Below are 6466 nucleotides of genomic sequence, written 5' to 3'. Positions count from 1 at the left end.
GTAGTGGAGTAAAAGTAGAAAGTACCCTTTATTAAATCTACTTAAGCAAAGTACAGATACACAAAAAATGTACTTAAGTACAGTAACGAAGTTCTTGTACTTCGTTACTTCCCACCACTGCAAGCAACTAATGTCTGCAGTTACTATTATAAATATGCAGTTAACATGAAGAGGTGGTTATGGTTAACTGCATCTCTGCTTTCCTCTCTGATCCCCTCTCTTGTCCTTCCTGGGCCCATTGTACAGTTGCCCTCACAGCTCTCCTTTCAGCTAGTTGCCCTACTCAGGTGAAGGATACAGTATATTGAGGGAGATTTTGCTTGTATTTGATTCCGCTTCTTTTCAGAGAGGCTGAAAGCCTGGCCTTCGTATTGCGCTACGCCCCCCTCCCTCTCCCGCTCCTGTCCAGTTCCCAGGGGACCCCCACTCTCTCCTGGGCCGGCCTGGGTGGAGCGGCCTCCGAGTGGGGCAAGTAGGGAACAGACAAGGATATCGCTTACAGCCTCCCTCCTGCACTCACTCAGAACAGAGAGCGCAGACACCAGTGGGGCACCAACTCATCTCACCTGTCTGGATCTCTTAAGTGCACAGACACATACTTCTGGTCATGCTCACGTACACGCCCACATCTGCTTCCTGAGCTTCCTCATTAGACGTAGTCTTTTTATGATCTTCGTCATCCATTTCTCCACTGGTCCGTTCATTTAGCTACAGACCTGACAAAAAGGCAGATCACAATGGAGCTGTGGAAAGCCTTTTTTCTGGGCACTGAAAATCAAGCAATTGAGAGATGGTGACTAAGACTGACACACGAGTTTATAGAAAGAAAGACATAAACGGGAACAAAAACTTGATTCAGTGACACATGACAGCTGAATAAAATTGCATACACCCACCCACCCACGCACACACACATACACACAAGTTTGTATTTCTATCCATATTAGGACTTTGTATTGACTTCCATTCATTTTAGTAACTGCATTTATATCCAACAAACGGCGCTTATTCTTTTGGGGCCCATAGCCTGTTCCCCATAAACTGTACCCAACAACGTGTTCATAAACTATAAACTGTGTAAAGCTTGTCACAAAGAAGCTTTTCTTGTGTCAATGATTTTATTGTTTTATAGTTTATGAGTCAGAAACCCTTTTCTAATACCTCACAATTGATTAGTGATTACTGCTTGAAATAGTGATATTTAGACAAATTTATTACTCCAACAATCTTCACAGGTTTGCCGAAAATATCAGTGATCCAGCTGATCCAGAATGCTGCTGCTCGTAATCTCACTAAAACTAGGGGAAAGATGGCCCTGTTGCATAAAATACCATAGGTTATAGGATAGTTTGACGGGGATAACAACCATTTGCAATTGTCTGTTCGAGGTGCATCACGCAAATCATTAAAATCTGTTGAACATAAAAAATATCAATGCAAGTGTTTGATATTTGAGTCAAGTTTAAGCAAAATGTGAGAGGTAATACAATAAGACAACAGGTAACAAACAACTTCTTGAAAAGCATTGATTTGATTTACAGATCAAATCAATGCTTTTATTCAAGGAGTTGTTGTAATCAAGAATATGTTGTCCCTTTCTTTTCACTCTTTTGGTATATTTCAAGAAGAAGCTGTCTGATAAACAGACACCAAGACACAAATCTCACCGTAAATGTGTGATTTGTGTGAACACCATTCAATCTTAACCAGTTTGGATATAGTGATGAAAGCTTCAAATCGCAGATAATTTTCACTTCCTAAAGTCACTTTATATCCAGGTGTGTTTTTAAACAAATATATTGAAATATGCAGAAGGTCAAATGTTCTTTAAGCTGCTCTTAGTCTTGTCCGTGGGGCGTCTTTGGGGGTAAAGGGTTGGCTCTCACAAGACACAAGATCACTGGAGGGTGACATAGTTTTTTTTAACCTGACATTTCCTAAGGAAGGATTAGTTTCCCTAGCTGGAAGTATTTATAAACATATATAAACAAAGGTCAACTTTGTGAGATAAATCTCAAACATTTAACCTGGTAAACTTTTATTTTTGTCTCATAGAGACATACAGATCTTACCCGTTTTATATATCAGCTCATTTCACTTTATTTACTAATGCACATAAAATGTTATCTGAAGTTACTTCACAAACCAAACAGATCCAGTTCATATTCAAGAAGAAGTTATATACAGTATTTAAAATAATCAAACATATCTAATTTTGTTCCACAGTCACAGTCTTTTATGCAAGTATTGAATAAGTAGAGCCATGTATTCCCAATTCCCACATGAAAGTATGGATAAAGGTTAATTGCATCCATAGCATAATGATGTTTCCATTAATGTGTTGTTTTCTTCATCGCTCCTGTTTTTCACACGGGCCCACCACATCCTCTTTCTGGGGTAGGAGGTGGGCTCTCCTGTGGAGATCAGTGACGCCTCACTGACCACATCAATCAATCATTCTCTCTTGGACTACTCTCCCACTTCCCTTTGTCTCTCTCTGTATGTATCAGTCTCCATATCTCTGTGTCTCGCCTACACAACTTTAATATCTGTCCCATTGCTCTTTCCCACACTGACACGAGGTCCACTTATCATAAAAACAAATAGTTGTTTCGTCGTTGTTGTTGGACAACACTTCATCAATGAGGCCCGTCTAGGAAGAGTTCTATAGCCAAAGAGTTGAGACACAAACAGGGTCTTCCAAAAGAGTTTATGGCCGTTGAACTTTTTGTTACATTACAATGACAAATTTCTCTTGTTTATTGAGACTTAATGTGACGGTACAATACATTACGGTGCAGTAAAAAACAAAACAGTGAGGTATTCATATGGGTGATTATGGCAGAAAGTTGCGGACTCCGTTCAGCGTTCTTCTGTCAGATGTCGTTGTACTCCTGGGCCAGGCACTTAAATCTAAGCTTCCTGTCTGCATATCAGTGTAGAAAAGCTCTTGTGTAAAGTGCATTAAGAAGCCGGTATGACAAGAAAAGCCCTTTATGCTTTCAGTACATTCGTCATATGTAGTCGTTGGAAGGGTATGTATCTTCCAGCACTGCATATCAACTTACATTTTACCAATTCGCCTTTGCAAAATAGTTGAAGTTAAGTCAGGTAAAACAATAATCTGAAAACGGCTATTTTAAGATCTTGCCAAATAAATTCAGTTTAATGTAGGTCTGGATTTGAACTGGGCTTTTCTAACGCATGACTGTGCTAGAAAATCTTTTGTATTTCCGTCTGTATGTTTGGGATTGCTGTCCGGTTGGATGATGACTTTCCACCACAGTCTCTTGTTGCCTCCTAACAGTTTTTCCTCCAGTATTGCTCTGTGTTTAATGCCATGCATCTTCCGATCAGCTCTGATCAGCTTCTCTGTGCCTGATGAAGAAAGGCGACCCTCCCACCCCCGAGCTATCAATGTGTTTTAAAGTGGGTGTCGTGTAGTCAGGATAATGTGCAATGTTAGTTTTTCATCACATTTTGTTTTGCATTTTGTTGTTTTCTTTTCTTATCTCACCAGAGCATCTTCTTCCATGGCTATGGCTTATGGCAAGCTGTCAACAGGATTACTTATAGCCACAAAGGTCTTTGCAGAACAGCTGCATTTATACTGAGATTGCATTGCATGCAATTTGGGTCTATTCAATAACGAGGGTGACTCCTGAAAGAAACTGGTTGCACTAGATATTGTTTAGGGGTAATAGCGTAAAGGAGGTTGAATCTAAATGCATGCCAAACTTTTCTTACTTTTATTTGTAAAAAAATAAAATAAGTGAAGTCCTTATATTCCTTTCTTTTCACTTCACTATTATACTTCACTTGGGCTTGGCTGATCCCTAAACAGAAAGACATGCAAGTTTGTGGGAAAAATTATACTTTCACAAGGCAATTTAAACATTACCTTGCAAAAGTGCTTTAAAAGTTTCTTGGGGGTGTTTCTGAAATATATGCATCTGCATCTAATTTCTCAGTTTTTAGCACATATTTGTATATATTTTTGACATAAAATACTAAACAAAACTCTACAACATGTACCACAAGTTACCCAAATGTACGGATACTAGTTGCATTAAACTGGTCTCCACAATAAGGTCAACTTCTGTAGAAGTAAGGTGACAAACCAGTTTGGTTGAACTTGCACTCCTTCTATTGCAAAGGGTTTTTGTCTGCACATTGCCCTCATGGGAGGTCACACAGTGACACAAAATGCAGGCCACATGTGACACGTGGGTTACGGTAATGATATGTGGTTTTCAGTGCCCGTGCATAATCCAAAGATCACTGAGGACACTCATCCTGTAGAATTTCAGCTTTTGTTTCAGAGGTTACTGAGGTTACTTTTGGGTTTCTAAATTTTGGGTTTTCTAAATGTATCATTTTTTAAAATCTTTGATACCCTGATGACTTCTTAAACTGTCAAGTCTACAAATGTATCCAAGATATATATAAATGAATGTTTATCAAATGAAAAGAACAATGATAATTTTTGTTATTGTTTTTAGCTATTTTGGGTGTAAAATATATTCCTTCGTTGAGATTAAAGAAAATCAATTTATTTTCTTTGTTGTTTGTCGTGCTGACAGTGCTACACATTACTTTAATCTCTTCTACCTTGTTTTTTAAAATTATTATTATTATTATTTTTCTGCAGTGATCTTATCACTTCTGTCTGTCTACATTCCAACCTGTCTGCTTCCGAGTTTGCCTTTCTGCCTCTGAGTCTGCGTGTCTGCCAACTGAGAAAGGTCAGGTCTAAATGGGCTTAGGTGTGAACAATGCTTTTGGTACCGAAGACGGGGACAGTCAGTACTCCTCCTCCGTCTGTACTTTTTTACCTTCTTCACTTTTGTCCTCATTTGCATCTTTGGTCTTTGTTTTTGCATCCTTTCTCTACTACTCTCCTTCAGTTCTTTTTGGCCCCCTACCACCTTTTTCTCTGTCTCCCAACTTCCATCGTCATGTCTGTTCTTCCTTAGCCTTGTTTTCCTCCGCGCCCCATCAGTCTCCATCAGGAGGAACCTAATAGGAAATCAAAGATTCTGGCGGAAGAATGGAGCGGGGCTCAGCATTACTGTCCCCTGGGTCCTCTGCTGAAAGAGGAGGGCAGAAAAGACTCTATGCTGGCACTGTGGAGGGGAAGGTTAATGCAGCAGATAGTCTTTCCTTGCTCTTTTTTCATCTCTTTACTCTTTTCCCCTCAGACACGCTCTTTCTCTTTTCTGACTCTTTTCTTGGTGTCGTTCATTTGCTTAAAAACACGTCTCCTTCACTGGTTTCTTAGTTGGTAAAAGAGGCAATTGCAAAGCGGGGAGTGAGGCTGCATTTGCAGCTCGCTGCTCCACCGCCTGTCCTTTGGGATGTGGTGAATGGCTGTGGAGTGGATGGTGCGCGTGTGTGAGCCGCCCTCAGCCCAGCACAGAACGCACCCTTGCCCTTGAAAGCGCACAGCCTATGGGAAGCAATTGACTGTATTGCCCTGTGAACTCAGGTACGACTGCTTTTTCAAGCATGTCAAGAATTAGTTAGTAAGGTTGAATCAACTTCTCTCTGCACTTGGCATAATATTTTATAATTGCTTATATTTTTACATAATAAAACCCTTTTTTTTACTACAAGCCATTAATGTCTCACAATTTTGTCATCATAACAAAACAAATTGGTATATTAGCTTTTTTTTTTGTCTTTGAGTTGAGTTCTGTCCATCCCAGTCTCCGTGTGAAACATCACAGCTTCTAAATATTTGTGTGTGTGCTCACTGTTGCAGTCCTATGTAAAATGTGACCAGTACAAATACTAGGGACTTTAAAAATTGTTATTTTCACACCAGGAATACACAGAGAAAATGCCACATTCTCAGCAATTACAATGCATTTTGGGGTATTTCTGAACTTATGTATTTGAAACTATACCATAGTGGAATGAAACAGAGGAATGTTCTTGTCTTAAATCAAATAATTTTGGACTTACTGCTATTCCTAATTTTTACATGAACTAAAAGGACATTGTTTTCTGCACTTAATGCTTGAAGATTTCCATTGTAGGAGTTTAAACAGTAAATCTATAAATTACTGTTTCTTTATTTTGCTGCAAAATTATTTTACTTTTGGTTGCTTTAGATCACTGATACCACACCGATTAGAAGTTTTTATTTGTATTTAATGCTACTGTGAATTCAAAATGTTAAAGTTTTGGGATAATTGTTGCTATTGTTGTGAATTGCTATTGTTTAAACAAACCAATATATTAACTGTATAAAATACGCATTAAACTGAAGAAAGGAATATTGGAGCAATGTTTAAATACGAAACTGAATATCCCTGCTCTGACAGCATTTCATAGAACTGTAAAGTGGACCCACCTCTACTCATGATTAAGCATTTGTTGATATTTATTTGGAACTTAGTTTCAAATGATCAAATGATTCTAGGAAAATCTGCATATTCATATATATATATATATATATATA

The sequence above is a fragment of the Poecilia reticulata genome, linkage group LG9 (assembly GCF_000633615.1).
Source record: "Poecilia reticulata strain Guanapo linkage group LG9, Guppy_female_1.0+MT, whole genome shotgun sequence".
In the NCBI taxonomy this organism is placed as follows: domain Eukaryota; kingdom Metazoa; phylum Chordata; class Actinopteri; order Cyprinodontiformes; family Poeciliidae; genus Poecilia; species Poecilia reticulata.
The sequence above is the reverse complement of the archived record's forward strand: the minus strand, read 5'-3'. Positions refer to the sequence as shown.